Genomic DNA, 15,403 nt, shown 5'->3' with positions numbered 1-15,403 from the left:
GCCTGGTTCCTTCCTGGCCAAACCCTGGCTACTTAAAACGGCCCACTGCCTTCTCTGCCCCCGCCAAGGCCTTCCCTTACTCGGGGCCGGCCTGCTCTCGTGGGCAGCGTGTGCGCGTCCCGCGGCGAGTCCTGGAACCCGGGCCACGCTCCCTTCCTCCTCCTAACTGCGGGGCTGATCCTACCCTTCACGCAGCCCTCGAGTTTTTCCACTCTCACGCCTTTGCTGCAAGCGCTCCTCTCACCGGGAAAGGCTTCCTGCCCTCTCTCTGCTTCGCAGAATCCCATCGCCTTTAAGGGCTCCGCTTGCACCGCCTCCTCCAGGGAGCCTTCCTGGGAGTCTGACCCTCCCCCTCCCAGCCCTCCGCCTGCTGCATTCTGGGTTCTTCCCGAACCATCCTAGGTGAATCCTGGCGGTGACTAGCCCAGACCTCAGGGTTCCATTCTGCTCTCCTCCGGGTGGGGGTGGGGGTGGGGGTTATCTCCTCCCTCGCCTGGACGGGATCTGGGATGGAGAGGACGGTGAGGGCCGTCTTCAGCCACAGGTGTGTGTGTGAGGGGAAAGGCAGAGGTCGGCCCACCCTTCATCTTTCCAATAGGAAGAACAATAGGAAAGCGGATTGGGGGAAGATGCAGCCTTCCTGTCCTTCCTGGACGCGGTGTCTGTGTACCTAGGGGTCTGCCGAGGGAGGTGTCCGGTTCGCCGCAGCCGAGCTTCAAGCAGCTTCCTGGTGCCTTGGGGAGGAAGCCTCAGCTCCGTGGGGCCTGCAAGTCCGCTGCCCACCTTTGCAACCTCACCTCTCTCTTCTCATCGCCCCACCCCGCTCCTTTCCTGCCCCTCCATTTTAATGTCTGTACTACGCGCCTTTTTATGTGTGCACGGGGTCCTGGTGGCAAAGTGGTTAAGCGTTTGGCTGCTAAGCAAAAGGTCGGCAGTTCCAATCCCCCAGCCACTCCTTGGAAACCCTATGGGGCAGTTCTACTCTGTCTTATAGGGTCGCTATGAGTCCGAATCGACTCGATGGTAACGGGTTTGGTTTTGATTCTTTTATCTGTGCCTGTGCTTGTAACGTTGGTAATACTGCACACAGTTTTGATTCACACACGAGGTATTCTGTTCTGCATCTCATTGTGCTTCTTCCAGCCTCACCTCTGCATTCGGATTCCCCTTAGGTGGCTGCACTCCAGCCTGTTTGCTGGGGGACAGTTCTTGGGGTGTGTCCTGCCCCTCCTGGTTCCAACTTCCAAGGGTGCTGATCCCCAGCCTGCGCCTGCCTGGCACCAATTTAGCTGTGTGCTTTACCTGTGAGTTTCCTTTTGTGTTGTCTGCCTCCCCCATCGGACTGGGAGCAGTGGGAAGGCAAGGGCTGTGTCTGACTGGATGGCTGCTCTGTCTCCAGTGCTGGGTGAGAACTTTTGGAACAAACGAGCTGTACTTAGGAAGTGCTTATAAGGAGCTCGGGCTCAAGGAGAAGGCAGGGCTGGAGGTGGAGATGGGACCTGCTGGGGGCGGCCAGAGGTGGAGGCATCAGCACACAACTGGTGTGGAAGCCGTGGGAGTGGCTGACACGGCTCAGGGGGCAGTCTGAAGGCTACATACAGAGCTGGGTGTCTGAGTTGTCAGAGGTGACTCAGGCCTCGGCAGCCCCCCAGGACACCCATCCACTGCCACCTGAGTCAGACACTCCACCATGCTGCCGGCTGCAGACCTTGCCAGCCGCAAGGAGTCCTCCCTTCCATTGCCTTCCCGTCTGCAACCCGCAGGCCCTATTACCAATTGCCGTCCAGTCAATTCCGACTCACGGTGACCCTATAGGACAGAGTAGAATTGCCCCATAGCATTTCCAGGGTGCGCCTGGTGGATTCAAACTGCCGACCTTTTTGGTTAGCAGCTGAGCTCTCAACCACTGCGCCACTGGGGCTCCTAATTCCCAGGCCAGGTGGTGCAAATGGTTAACATGCTAGCTGCTGCCGTAAAGGTTGGTGGTTCAAATCCACCTGGAGGCGCAAGTCCTAGGGATCTATTTCTGAAAAATCAGCCCTTGAAAACCCTGTGGAGCACAGTTCTGACACACGTGGGGTCGTCATGAGACAGAATCCACTCGACAGCAGTTGGTTTTATGACATCTAACGGGGAGTTCAAATGTTCTAGGTTTTGTCCCCCTGCTCCCCAGGCTTCAGTTTCTCAATCTGTAAAATGGGGGTGTTTGACCAGAGAACCCCACCAACTTCAACATTCCTTGACTCTGTTTCTAGAAGTTGCTGCCTGCTGATCAGGAAACTGGGCAGGGTTTGGTGCTAGAGTTGGGGTCTCTCAGGCTGCCTGTGTGTATACCCTACTGGGCTGTGTATGGGGGAAACCACACAGGACAGAGACCAGGGCCAGCGAGTTGGCAAGGGCTGGGGGTGGAGGGGGACTCAGAGCAGAGAGTCAACAGGTGGGCGGCTTGGGGGGCAGAAGACAAGGAGAGAATAAGGGAAAGATGGGAGAATTGAAAGGATTGATTAAATGATGTGTTTTCTCCAGGAAAGCATCTCCCTGGGCTGGGGTGGGCTCACCAGATGTTCCCCAGATGTTGCTGGTGATGAGAAACATCTCCCTCTGGGATCCCAACTAAGTTCTTCCTGTTCGTGGGGAAATGAATGGTCTGTTCCAAGGCAAGGAGGGTGGGGTCTGGAGCCACATCCATCTGTGACCATGGCACATACGTAGGCAGGATCACACCCACACGCCCTCCGGGAATTTCTGAGTATTTGGAAGAATCCTTCGAGTTTCTCAAACATTCAGCATCTGTGGACCACCCATTTTAGGTAAATAAAAAATTATCACAGTTTTAAATAAAAAAATTTAAAAATTAAAATAAATTATGCATTTCTGTTGGAAAGGCTAAAATTAAAAGGGTTGACAATTCCAAGTGTGGCAAGATTGAGACTTGTCAGATTTGTGAAACATTGTTGGTAGGAATGTAAATTGGTGTGATCAGTTTGGAAGACGATTCGGTAGTACTGACTGAGGCCAAACAGGCATACTCTACGATCCTGTAAATTCTACTCCTCAGCATGTACCCAAGAGAAACAAAGTGCTTGCATCCACTTAATGACATTTACGAGAATGTGTATAGCAGCCTTATTCATAATAGCCCCAAACTGGAAACAACCCAAATGTCCGTCAACAGGTGAGTGAAAACAAACTGATTTATTATACAATGGCATATTACATGGCCGTGAGAAAGAGCAAACTATTATCTCACACAACAATTTGGATGAATCAACAAAAACATTATGCTGAATAAACAAGCCAGACACAAAAGAGGAGTAACTATGCCTCCGTTTCTGCGAGGTTTAAAACCAGACAGAACTAGAGCGCAGAGGTGAGTGTCGACTGCGAAGGGGCCAGGAGGGCCTTCTGGCTGCTGGAATGTAAACCATCTTGATTGGGCAATGGTTGCACAGGTGTATACATATGTCAAAATGCAAGTTCTATGGCTAAGATTTGTTCACTTTACTGGAAGTTTCACCTTGATAAAAAAAAAAAGGGGGGGAAATGACAATAGTAGTTCCATAATTGTGAAAGGATGTCATTATTTTCCGTCTTCCACCAATTAGTCTGCATCCTGACTAGTGAGCAGTACCTGGGGCCCACAGGGTAGGTTCAACCGTTTAGGTTTCTCTCTGCTCGGCTGCTAAACTGAAGTTCTGGTTCAAATCCCTGCTGAGAATTTGTGTTTCTAACAGGGAGCCCTGGTGGTGTGGTGGTTAAGATCTGGGCTGCTAACCAAAAGGTCAGCAGTACGGATTCATCAGCTGCTTCTTGGAAACCGTATGGGCAGTTCTACTCTGTCCTATATGGTCACTATGAGTTGGAATTGACTGGATGTCAAAGGAGCAAGTTCCCAGGCAACGCTAATGCTGCTGGTTGGGGACCAATTCAGAGAACCACTTATAGAGCAGTGGTTCTCAAAATTTATTATACATAAGAATCACCTGGGGATCTTGTTAAACTATAAATTCTGATTCAGTATATCTGGGGTGGAAATGCAAATTCTTAGCAGGAGTTCGAATTGGAAAGAACCAGTTTGAAACCACCAGCCACTCTGATGCAGAAAAATATGGCTGTCGGCTTCCGTAAAGATTACAGCCTTGGAAACCCTATGGGGACCATTCTACCCTGTCCCATACTGTCCCTGTGGATTCTGTTGTGTAGAATCAATTCTATAGAAGTGGGTTAGTGTAGTGGATTAACATTTTATCCCACCGTGGCTTCTCCAGTGTAAGAAGCTTCAAGTTAATCACAGCGCTGAGTCCCCAGGGTAAACTCAGCAGGGACACTCCCCTGTGTACCTCCTCAAGCCCAGCCCCTCCAAGACTTGGTGAAAGCGTGGGGATGCCTTACCCTGGCTCTCCGATTTTCAGTCTATTCTGTTTGCTCCTGGTTAAGGACAAGCCTGTGGATTCTCAGAGAGTGGGTGGTGGGCTCTCCTGTTTCAGAACCACCCTTCTTTAGCGAAGCTGGGAGCTAGGAATAAGGTCTTGTCTCCTTAGGAGGGGACTCTGGACAACCTCCACCCCAACCACCTCCTCCTCTCCTCATTCCTGGGGAGAATCCTGTCTACCCTGCCTCTTTCTCCTCTCCCTCCTGAAAGGACCTCATCTCTCCTCACCCCCATCTCTCTGCCCACCCTACCTGTTCCAACTCACAGTAACTGTCTTAGTCATCTAGAGCTGCTATAACAGAAATACCACAAGTGGATGATTTTAACAAAGAGAAGTTTATTTCCTCACAGTAAAGTAGGCTAAAAGTCCAAATTCAGGGCATCAGCTCCAGGGCAAGCCTTTCTCTCTCTGTCGGCCTTCTCATCAATGATCCCCCAGACTAGGAGCTTCTCCACGCGGGGACCCCAGGTCCAAAGGCTGCGCTCTGCTCCTGGCCCTGCTTTCTTGGTGGTATGAGGTCCCCCAACTCTCTGCTCACTTCCCTTTCCTTTTATCTCTTGTAAGATAAAACGTGGTTCAGGCCACACCCCAGTGAAACTCCCTTTACGTTTGATCAGGGATGTGACCTTAGTAAGGGTGTTACAATCCCACCGTAATCCTCTTTAACATAAAATTACAATCACAAAATGAAGGACAACCACACAATACTGGGAATCATGGCCCAGCCAAATTGATACATGCATTTTTGGGGGACACAACTGAATCCATGACAGCAACCCTACAGGACAGGGTAGAACTGCCCCACAGGGTTTTCAAGGAACAGCTGGTGGATTTGAACTGCCGACCTTTCGGTGAGCAGTCATGGCCCTTAACCACTGCGCCACCTTAGCCCCCTCAAAGAGTTCAGGTTGTAGTTCTCAAGGTGTGGCCCCTGGACCCTTAGCCACAGTGTTACCTGAGAACTTGTGCCCCCCTCCCCCTTGGCCCACTCTATCAGAACTCTGGGGGTGGGACCCAGCTATCTGCTTTAACAGACCCTCTTGATGATTCTGATGCCCCTTGAAGCTTGAAGACGACTGAGCTAAGTAAGGCATTGGAAAGCAGAGACCAGGACAGGGGACTGCCTGCAAGCACATTTCTTAAACATTCTTGTTTGTTTAAATTGCAACACTTTGAATATAAATCTGTGGATTTAAAACCGTAGCTGTCAAGTTCTGGGTCAAAGGATTTTGTCAAGACATTGCCCAATCGCCCTCCCAAAAGTTGCACCAATTTCTCTCCCAGCCAACAGTGCCCGCCTCTTTCCCAATACCTTCCCCGGCACTAACTGTTACCCAGTTTATTGATCTCTGCCGATCTGAGAGGAGAGACAAAGAAGACATCTTACTGTTTTAATTGGCATTTCTCTAATCATGAGTGAAGCTGAGACTTTTATAAGCCATTTGTATTTCTCTGTAAACTGCTGGTTTGTTTTTACTCATTTTGTATTGGGCTGTTTTCGCTCTTTGAGGATTAAGGAGACAAGCCCTTCTGTTTGTCCCATATGTTGTTCTTATTCCTGGTTTGTTTTTTAACTTGGTTTATGATATGTTTTGCTATTCAGAAGCTTTACATTTTTTATTTCTTAAATATTTACTTTAGGAATCTCGAGTTTCTTGTGTTGTATTCCCTATCATAATATTGTAAATAAATCCACCTATTCTTTTCTCTAGAGCTTTGGGGTTTTATTTTGAGTATATGAAACCTTCATCTATCTGGAATTAATTTTCATTTAAGGAATGGAGAAGAGTTCCCACTTTGTTTTTTCCTCCAAATGGTTAGCTAGTATTCTTGTTACCATTCTTACTAATTTTAAAATGTCGCCTTAAACATAAGTGGAATTCTCATATGTATTGGGGTTCCTGGCTTTCTATTCTGGTCCTTGAGTACCACACTGCTTTACTTATTATAGTTTCGTTGTGTGCTTTATCATCTGGTAAGTCTAGTCCCATCTCATTGCTTTTCCTTTCCAGGGCTCTCTTGGCACTTATTTGTTTCTCCATTTGAACTTCATGTCATTTGCTGCCAAACAAACAAACAGAAAATCTGACTGGTATTTTAATTGGAATCACTTTGAATTTGTATTATTGTTGTTGTCAGGTGCGATAGAGTCATTTTCCACTCATAACGACCCCATGTGACAGAGTAGAACTGCCCCATAGAGTTTCCGAGGCTGTGATCTTTATGGGTGGAGTCCTGGTGGCACAGTGGTTAAGAACTTGGTGGCTCACCAAAAGGTCAGCTGTTCGAATCCACCAGCTGCTCCTTGGAAACCCAATGGGGCAGTTGTACTCTGTCCTACAGGGTTGCTATGTGTCGGAATCGACTCAATAGCAACGAGTTTGGTTCGGTTTGGTTTGGTTTGGTTTGGAATCTTTATGGAAGCAGATCACCAGGTCTTTCTCCCTTGGAGCTGATGAGTGGGTTCAAGCTGCCAACCTTTCGATTGCCAACCAAGTTAATCGAAAAAGCACTGACATCTTTTTTTGTTGGTTTGTTTCGTTTTTCTTGTTTTTTATTATAAGCTTTTGGTACATACAATTTTTTTCAACTATTTGCTCAGATCAGTTTTGTTTTTTTAAGGACATGAATGTGTCAATAAACTACAGAACAAATATTAGAGGTCATGTCTTTAAAATATTGAGTCTTTCTATCCAAAAGCATGGTATAGAATGTTTACCTCTCTGTACAATTTTAATGTTATCTTCATAAGGGCCCAAATATCTCTTTTAAATATGTTGCTAAATATTTTATCTTTCTGGTTGCTATTGTAACTAGAATTTCTTTCTTTTACACTTTCTGGTAGGTTATCTATTTTTTTAATATAAAGAAAGGCTATTGATTTTTGTACATTAACTGTGGAAATTGCCATCAAACTGAATTTTCTGATTGTCTCTAATAGGTGTGCATTTTTCAGTCTCACTGTGCGCACACAATTTTGCTTCCTCTTTCCGACATTTAGAGCTCTTTTTTCTCTCTTGTCTAATTTCATCGGTTTGACCTGCCAGAACCATGTTCAGTGACAGCGATGATGATGGTGGCGACTCCCATCTTATTCTTGAACTTTTTTTTTTTATTGTTTTATTTTTTCCCATACAAAAATTTATACATACATTGTTATGTGACCCTAATTGCTCTCCCTATACTGTGACAGCACACTCATCCTTTCCACCCGATTCCCCATGTCCATTCAACCAGCTCCTGACCCTCTCTGCCTTCCCATCTCACCTCCGGACAGAAGATGCCCGTTTAGTCTCTTGTATCTACTTGAGCTAAGAGGCACACTCCTCATGAGTATCCCTTTATGTCCCACAGTCCAGTCCAATCCCTCTCTGAAGAGTTCCGCCTTATTCTTGACCTTGATGGGGATATATTTCCTGTTTCACTCTTAAGCATGATGGTGGCTTTTTTTTAAGACATATACACACATACATGTACATATGAAACTATTTTAAGGACTTATCAAAGAATCACTTTATCCTTATTCTGCTATGGTTTTGTTTGTTTTAAGCAGGCATGGACGTGAGATTTTTGTCAAATGTCTTTTTGGCATCTACTGAGAAAATGTCATACAGTTCTCCTTTGACCTATTAATATGGTGAATTTTGTTAGAGATTTCCTAATTCTGTTGAACCACCTGCATTAATTACTGTGATGAACTCACTTGGATGTGATGAATTATTCTTTTGAGATACTGCTGATTTTTATCTGCTAGTATTTTGAGATTTTTGCACCTCAACTTTAATCACATTTAACTACTCTTCCAAACCTCCTCATTCCTTCTTATCTTTTATTTTCTTGGTATACCATGGGCTGACGGGATGGATTAAAATCTGCTATTGCGCTGTATCCAATTTCTGCTTGCATTTTATGTATATTTTTATTCTTTAGCTATCATCTTATTCTTGATTTTGAAGCTGTGCTACTTGGTGAGTAGAGATTTCTGAAAACTAGATTCTTAATGTGGAGAGTGTTCTCTCTCTCGTTTAACTCCCTTTTATCGCATATTCAACATTTTTATTTTGAAATCTTACTGGTGGTGACAATGCAACCTCACCTCAGTATTTTCCGGTGTGTCTTGGTTTATGTTTCATTTTTAACCTTTTCTTAGTTATTTTGGTGAAGATACATCTCTTGCATAAATACACAATAAGGCATTGCTGTATGATCCAGTATGAGAATCTTTTTTTCTATTAAAAGGATGGGCTTATCCCATGTACATTTGTTGATCTAACTGATACATTAGCCTTAATTCTCTCATCTTAGTCTATGTTTTCTGTTTTAATGCTTCCTCTGTTTTCTGCTGCGTATTTTATTTTCTTGTTTTCTTCGCTATGCATATGTGTGTGCACATGTGTTTGTATTTTGTCTGATGATTTGAAGGTTTATAGTCTGTTTTTAATTTTTCTAGTGGTTGTCTTTACATTGATTTATTTCTTTGCTAAGAAAAGAAAACTTTCAAATGTAGGGAGAGTCATATTTTCGAAGGCTGAGCCTTGGCACCGCGGTTTTGTCTTCCACATCTTCATGTCTTATCCTCACCCTGAAGCCCAAGGATCAGCTAACCAGCTACCGAGATGCTGCCTGAGAAGCCACCCACATCAAAGGACTCCCAGTACCATAAAGGAATGCTTATCTCATTTCTTATTTCAAAACCTCATGTGAATATCCTTCTCTAAACAGCCAGCACACTTTGTTCAACAGTGTCTTTTATTTGCTGTCCATTTCTCTGCCAGTATTCTGAAAAGACATAGTCGGAGAGGCCATGAATTGAGGGCTTTCACTCTTCCTGCTGTTTGTTTCCACGCACATCGAGATCAGGAGCCAGATTGGTGCCTGACAGCTGGTCTCTGTGAATACTGTGGTGTGTGGTTGGCGTTCAGAGGCAAGCGTGTATGTGTGTGTATGTGTGTGTGTGTGTGTATGTGTGTGTGTGTGTTTTAAAAAAATCTATGAGTTGATGCTGGTTGATCAGTCAGTGTACCAACAGAAAACGCACACTCAAAATCAGGTAATTTTAGGAAGACGTGTTTACAAAAGGATTGTTTGCAAACCTGTGGGTGTAGGAGAACACCCAAAGGTCCAATAACCTGGACAAGGAGCAGCAGATCTATCCCCACCCACAGGTCCAAAGGATGGTCCAGTAACCTGGGCAAGGAGCAGCAGATCTATCCCCACCCACAGGCCCAAAGGAAAAAGAGGAGAGAAGGGGGTTTCCGGGAGGGAGAGAGTTAAGTAAAGTGGGCTGCTTTGGGAGGACCAGGGGCCCACTACTGACGGATACATCTAACCCACGGTGACTCACAAGCAAGGAACCAGGGGACCAAGTGCCCTGATGTCACCCTCCCTCTTTCCATTCCCTGCTGGGGCTCCCCACGGCTGAACCCAACTGGAAGCCAGAGGGAGCTCATTCCCCTAATCTTGCATAGGAATTCAGTGATGAACAGAACAGAAGTCTTCAAGCCCGTTTCCCTCGTATGTTTTCTGAAAATATATTGGGAGCCGAATCATACTCCACACATACAGGTGTGCTTATGAGGAATGTTTTCACTTCTTATCAGTAATAGGAAACCCAGCTCACAGTGGCTTTCAGCTTGCAGGGATTTACTCCTACACTGTAACAGGAAGCCTGGAAGTAGGCAGCCCCTGACATTCATTCAGTGGCTCAATAATGTCAATGCTGATGTCTCAAGAATTTTCTCAGCCTTCACCATGTGCTGGTTGCTTCATGTCTGCAATATGGCTGCCCAGCACCGGACATCATGACTAGAGTTGAGTTAGGGAGAAGAGGGGCACCAGCATGTACGCATATTTTGTTAAGAAAACAAAGATTTTTGCAGAAGTACCTTTCTATGGAGTGCTTCTCTTCATATTTCATTGGCCAGAACAGGGTCTCATGGTCTCCTGTACCTGCAAAGGAGGCTGGGAAGTAGGAAATTGGATAGTCATGGTTGATTTAGACCACTTGTAATTAATTGCCTGAGGCTGGAGACCTTGGTGCATGGATCAACATCAGGGATCTGTTAGAAGAAAGAAGGGATAGAATGAATTCTGGGTCAACAGCTAGTGAGGCTTGCCACAAGTGGTTTTATTCAACAATAAAGACAATTGTCTGCTGTCACTCACCCAGGATAGCAATTACTCTTTCACACTGTGTGCCATTGATTTTATGTGACTTCCAAAAGTGTTATTTGATCCAGTAATTTTGCCAAGTGCTGGCTGTGCTGTCTCTGAGCATAAAATTCCTCAGTAACCTGTGGCTCAATTTGTAGGCCATGGTGTGAATTGTGTTGACTTTCAGTTCAAGTAGCACAGCTTTAATGGTGCTTCTATGGTTTTGATCTTTTTTCTGTTTCTAGTGACACAATCCATCCATATCGTATTTGAAATTATTATTTTATCCATATTCTGGAAAAACTTGATTGGTTTTCTAAATAGCTTACAGGGCGGTATGTGAAAATGATACCAAAGCCTTAATGGACTTCCTGCCACTGTGTGACAGTTTCACAATAGACAATGCCCAGGAGTTCGAGGAGACACGTTGCCACACCGAAAGTCCCATCTTCAGATATTCGTTCCCATCCCTGTGCTCCTGATTCACACTTTTTTTGCTCTGTGCGTATAAAATCGTCTCATCCTGTGACATCGCCTGCTCCACTACGCGTGGTCACTTCGTTCTGTATTGCAGTATTTTTGTTTTGTTTTCTCTGAAATGTCCCAGCTGACTACACTTTAGGAAAAGCTTCTCTAGTCAACTCTGCTCATTTTAGAGATGGGAAGACTGAGGCCCAGAGTGGGCCCTGAAGTGTGTACAGTCATGGTCAGAGGCAGCCCCGTTAGCCCTGGAGTTTCCTGTGGTGGAATCACGCAGGCGGAGGTCCTGATGCCTTTGGAGGCCTTTTTGGAGGGTCTGACCTAGACTTCTCCACCCAGGCCTGGTGGATTCCAACTGCCGACCTTTTGGTTAGCAGTCATAGCTCTTAACCACTGTGCCACCAGGGTTTCCCTCATAAAGATTACAGCCTCGGAAACCCTGTGGGGCCGTCCTACTTTGTCCTGTAGGGTTGCTATGAGTCAGAATGACTCGATGACAACAGAGAATGGGAGATCCATCTTATAGACAAGGAAACTCAAACTCAGAGCACTCGTAAGTGGCAAAAACAGGAAAGGAGTGGAGGAAGTAGTGTCCTCACAGACCAGTTCTCTGAGCAAGAAAAGGCATGATTTACAGTCTTTGCCCATTGCTGTGGTGTAAGTTCTTCCAGCACAGCAGATTTCAGGCTATTGGCCTCTGAAGGTGAAATTGGAAAGTGATACACGTGTTCGCTCTCCAAGCCAGTCTGAGCCAGCTCCAGTACTCCGCTGAGTGAAGGCTGCTGGCTAATCTCGTGGAGTTTTCCTTTTAGCAGGACAGAGGCAGGGAGACTCACAGGCCTAGGGTATATGAAGAAGTCTTGAGTTATTCAGGAGTGGGAGATGGAGAGGGAAGTGGAGCCCAGAACTGAACTTAGAACATCACAGTCAGGCTCCAAGGCTCGTGCTCCCTCCCTTCTCTGGCCCTTCCCTTTGGGGAATCCCATGTCAGAAAAGTCGCACGCCTGTTAGATGGGGAATCCCCACTCTCAGCCCAAGGAAGCAGCCCAAGGAAAGGAAGGGGAAGGGTTTCCCTAAAGCTACCTACCACCACCCTCTTTCTCACACCTCCATCCCTCTATCTGTTGATGACAAGCTTCCTGAAGTTGGCTTGAGGCCCCCAGGGCTGCCTCAGAAAGGCTTCCAGAAAGAGGCTGGTTCCACTGAGGTCCTTAACTGGGCCCCGCATCCTTGTGCTCTGCAAGAGAGACAGGAATCAGTACACAATCCTGAAATAATTTACACAAATTTGGATCTGATTTTTTTTATGTTGAAATATCTGTAATAAAACATTTGCCATTTCAGCCATTTTTATGTGTACAATTCAGTGACACTAATTCCTTCCACCATGTTGTGTAACCATCACCACTACCCATTTCCATATTTTCTCACCACCCTCAACGGAAGCTCAGGACCCCTTAAGCAATACCTCCTTGTTTCTCCCTCCCACCAGTCCCTGGTAACCACTAATAAACTTTGATCTCTATGCATTTGCCTCTTCTCAGTGTTTCATATAAGTGGGATCATACAGTATTTGTCCTTTCATGGGTCTGATTTATTTCACTTAGCATAATGTATTCAAGGTTCATCCATGTCGTAGCATGTATCAGAACTTAATTTCTCTTTATGACTGAATAATATTTCATCATATGTATATATCACATTTTATTTATCCATTCATCTGTTGATGGATACTTGGGTTGTTTCTTCCTTTTAGCTATTATGAATAATGTTGCATGAATATTGGTGTACAAGTATCTGCTCGAGTCCCTGGTTTCAATTCTTTTGGGTCTATACCTAGGAGCGGAATTGCTGGGTCATAAGGTAGCTCTATGTTTAACTTTTTGAGGAATCGCCATACTGTTTTCCACAGTGGCTGCTCCTTTTAACAATCCCACCAGCAATGGATGAGGGTTCTAATTTCTCCACATCCTCTCCAACACTTGTTATTTTCCATTTTTTCTGGTAATAGCCACCCTACTGGAGGTATGGAGTCCCTGGGTGGGGCAAACAGTTAACGAACTTAGATGCTAACTGAAAAGTTGGGGGTTCGAGTCCACTCAGAGGCACATGGGAAGAAAGGCCTGTGATCTACTTTCAAAAAATCCAGTTAAAACCCCTATGGAGCACAGTTCTATTCTGACACCTATGAGGTCCCCATGAGTCAGAGTTGACTCAATGACAACTAGTTTAGTGGGAATGAAATGGTATTTCATTGTGATTTTGGTTTGTATCTCCCTAATGACTAATGAAGGAGCCCTGTGGCGCAGTGCTTAAGTGCTCAACTGCTAACTGAAAGGTTGGCCGTCTAGCCTACCAGCTGCTCTGTGGAAGAAAGATGTGGCCATCTGCTTCTGTAAAGATTGTCGTTGCTGTTTCTAGGCATCATGGCTTGAATTGTGTCCCCAAAATATGTATGTATCGATTTCACTAGGCCATGATTCCTAGTATTGTGTGATTGTCCATCATTTTGTCATCTGATGTGATTTTCCTATGTGTTGTAAATCCTACCTTTGTGATGTTAATGAGGGGGGACAGGCGGTGGTTATGTTAATGAGGCAGGACTTAATCTACAAGATTCAACTGTGTCTTGAGGAAATTTCTTTTGTGATATAAAAGAGAGAAGCAAGCAGAAAGTCAGGGGGACCTCATACCACCAAGAAAGCAGCACAAGGAGCAGAGCATGTCCTTTGGACCCGGGGTTCCTGTGCTGAGAAGCTCCTAGTTCCGGGGAAGATTGATGAGAAGGACCTTCCTCCAGAGCCAACAGAGAGAGAAAGCCTTCCCCTGGAGCTGATGCCCTGAATTTGAATTTGGACTTTTAGCCTACTTTACTGTGAGGAAATAAATTTATCTTTGTTAAAGCCATCCACTTGTGGTATTTCTGTTATAGCAGCACTAGATAACTAAGACACTAGGTATTGTCGAATCGATTCCAACTCACAGTGACCCTATGTACAACAGAATGAAACACTGCCCGGTCCTGCACCATCCTCACAATCATTGTTGTGCTTGAGCCCATTGTTGCAGCCACGGTGTCAATCCATCTCATTGAGGGTCTTCCTCTTTTTCACTGACCCTCTACTTTACTGAGCATGATGTCTGTAAAGATTACAGCCTTGAAAACCCTATGGGGCAGTTGTACTCTGTCCTATAGGGTTGCTATGAGTCAGATTGACTCAATGGCAGAATTTTTTTTTTTTTTTTTTGGAGGAGGGGAATGACTAATGAGGTTGAGCATCTTTTCATGTGTTCATTGGCCATTTGTGTATCTTCTTTGTTGAAGTGTCTATTCAAGTCCTTTGTTCATTTTTAAATTGGGTTGTTTGTCTTTTTGTTGCCGAGCCCCTGGAGCTGATTCTTAACCGAAAAAAATATTTCCAATCCAAAGATTCTGTGTTCTGCAAGAGAAGAAATACTTTGTGCAAGACACAAACTTCATCACAAAGAGAACTAAGGAATCCTTCTCTTCTAAGATGACAACATCCAAACTTGTGTGATTTCATCCAAGAGAGAACAGTTATTTATTTTTGATACACAAGATTGAAAATTCTTAAAGCATGTCATGTGAAATTGGTAAAAAAAACATAAACAAAAACAAAAAATGTGAAGAATTAAGCATTCCTGAAATCTTGGGTTGGGCGGGGTAAGGAGCAAGTAATTGAGGGGGATTATAGTGCATAAAAGGACATAGTTGAAACCTGATCTCCGAGATCACTGCTCATAAAGCCAGTGGTTGAACTGATACAGGAAGGAGATCCTTCCAGCTTCTCTCTTCTCAGATCTGCCCCTCCTAGGTGCCATAAATTCTTTCTTTTTCCCCCATAAATTCTTATCCTCAAGTCCAAGGTTTAACCCCAAGGCTGTCTTCCAGTTGGGTAGAGCAAACTGCGGATCTGCTCTTTATATAAAATTATACTTCTCCTGCCATGGGATAACCTTTTTTTTTTTAAACTATATTTTCCTTTTTTTTTTGATAAAATTCACAATGTACATGGTTAAAAATATCCAAAATGGGAGAAAATGAAAAGTTGGATCTTCTTCCTTCTGTTCATCCCCAGGTCTCTCCGCTAGACACTATTAACAATTTTCTGTCTCTTTCCAGAAATATTCCATGTACATTATACACACACTCTCTCCTCATCCTACTTAACCTGCCTGGAGTATTCCTCACAGCCTTCTCTCCCTCCCTTCCTCTGTCTCTCCCTCTACCTCCTCTCCTGTCTCCCTCCCTCCTTCCCTCTCTCCCTCCCTACCTCGCTCCCCCCTCCCTTCTTCCCTGTCCCTCCTTCTCTCCC

This window comes from Trichechus manatus, unplaced genomic scaffold (genome assembly GCF_000243295.1).
Source record: "Trichechus manatus latirostris isolate Lorelei unplaced genomic scaffold, TriManLat1.0 scaffold00049, whole genome shotgun sequence".
Classification (NCBI taxonomy): Eukaryota; Metazoa; Chordata; class Mammalia; order Sirenia; family Trichechidae; genus Trichechus; species Trichechus manatus.
The sequence above is the reverse complement of the archived record's forward strand: the minus strand, read 5'-3'. Positions refer to the sequence as shown.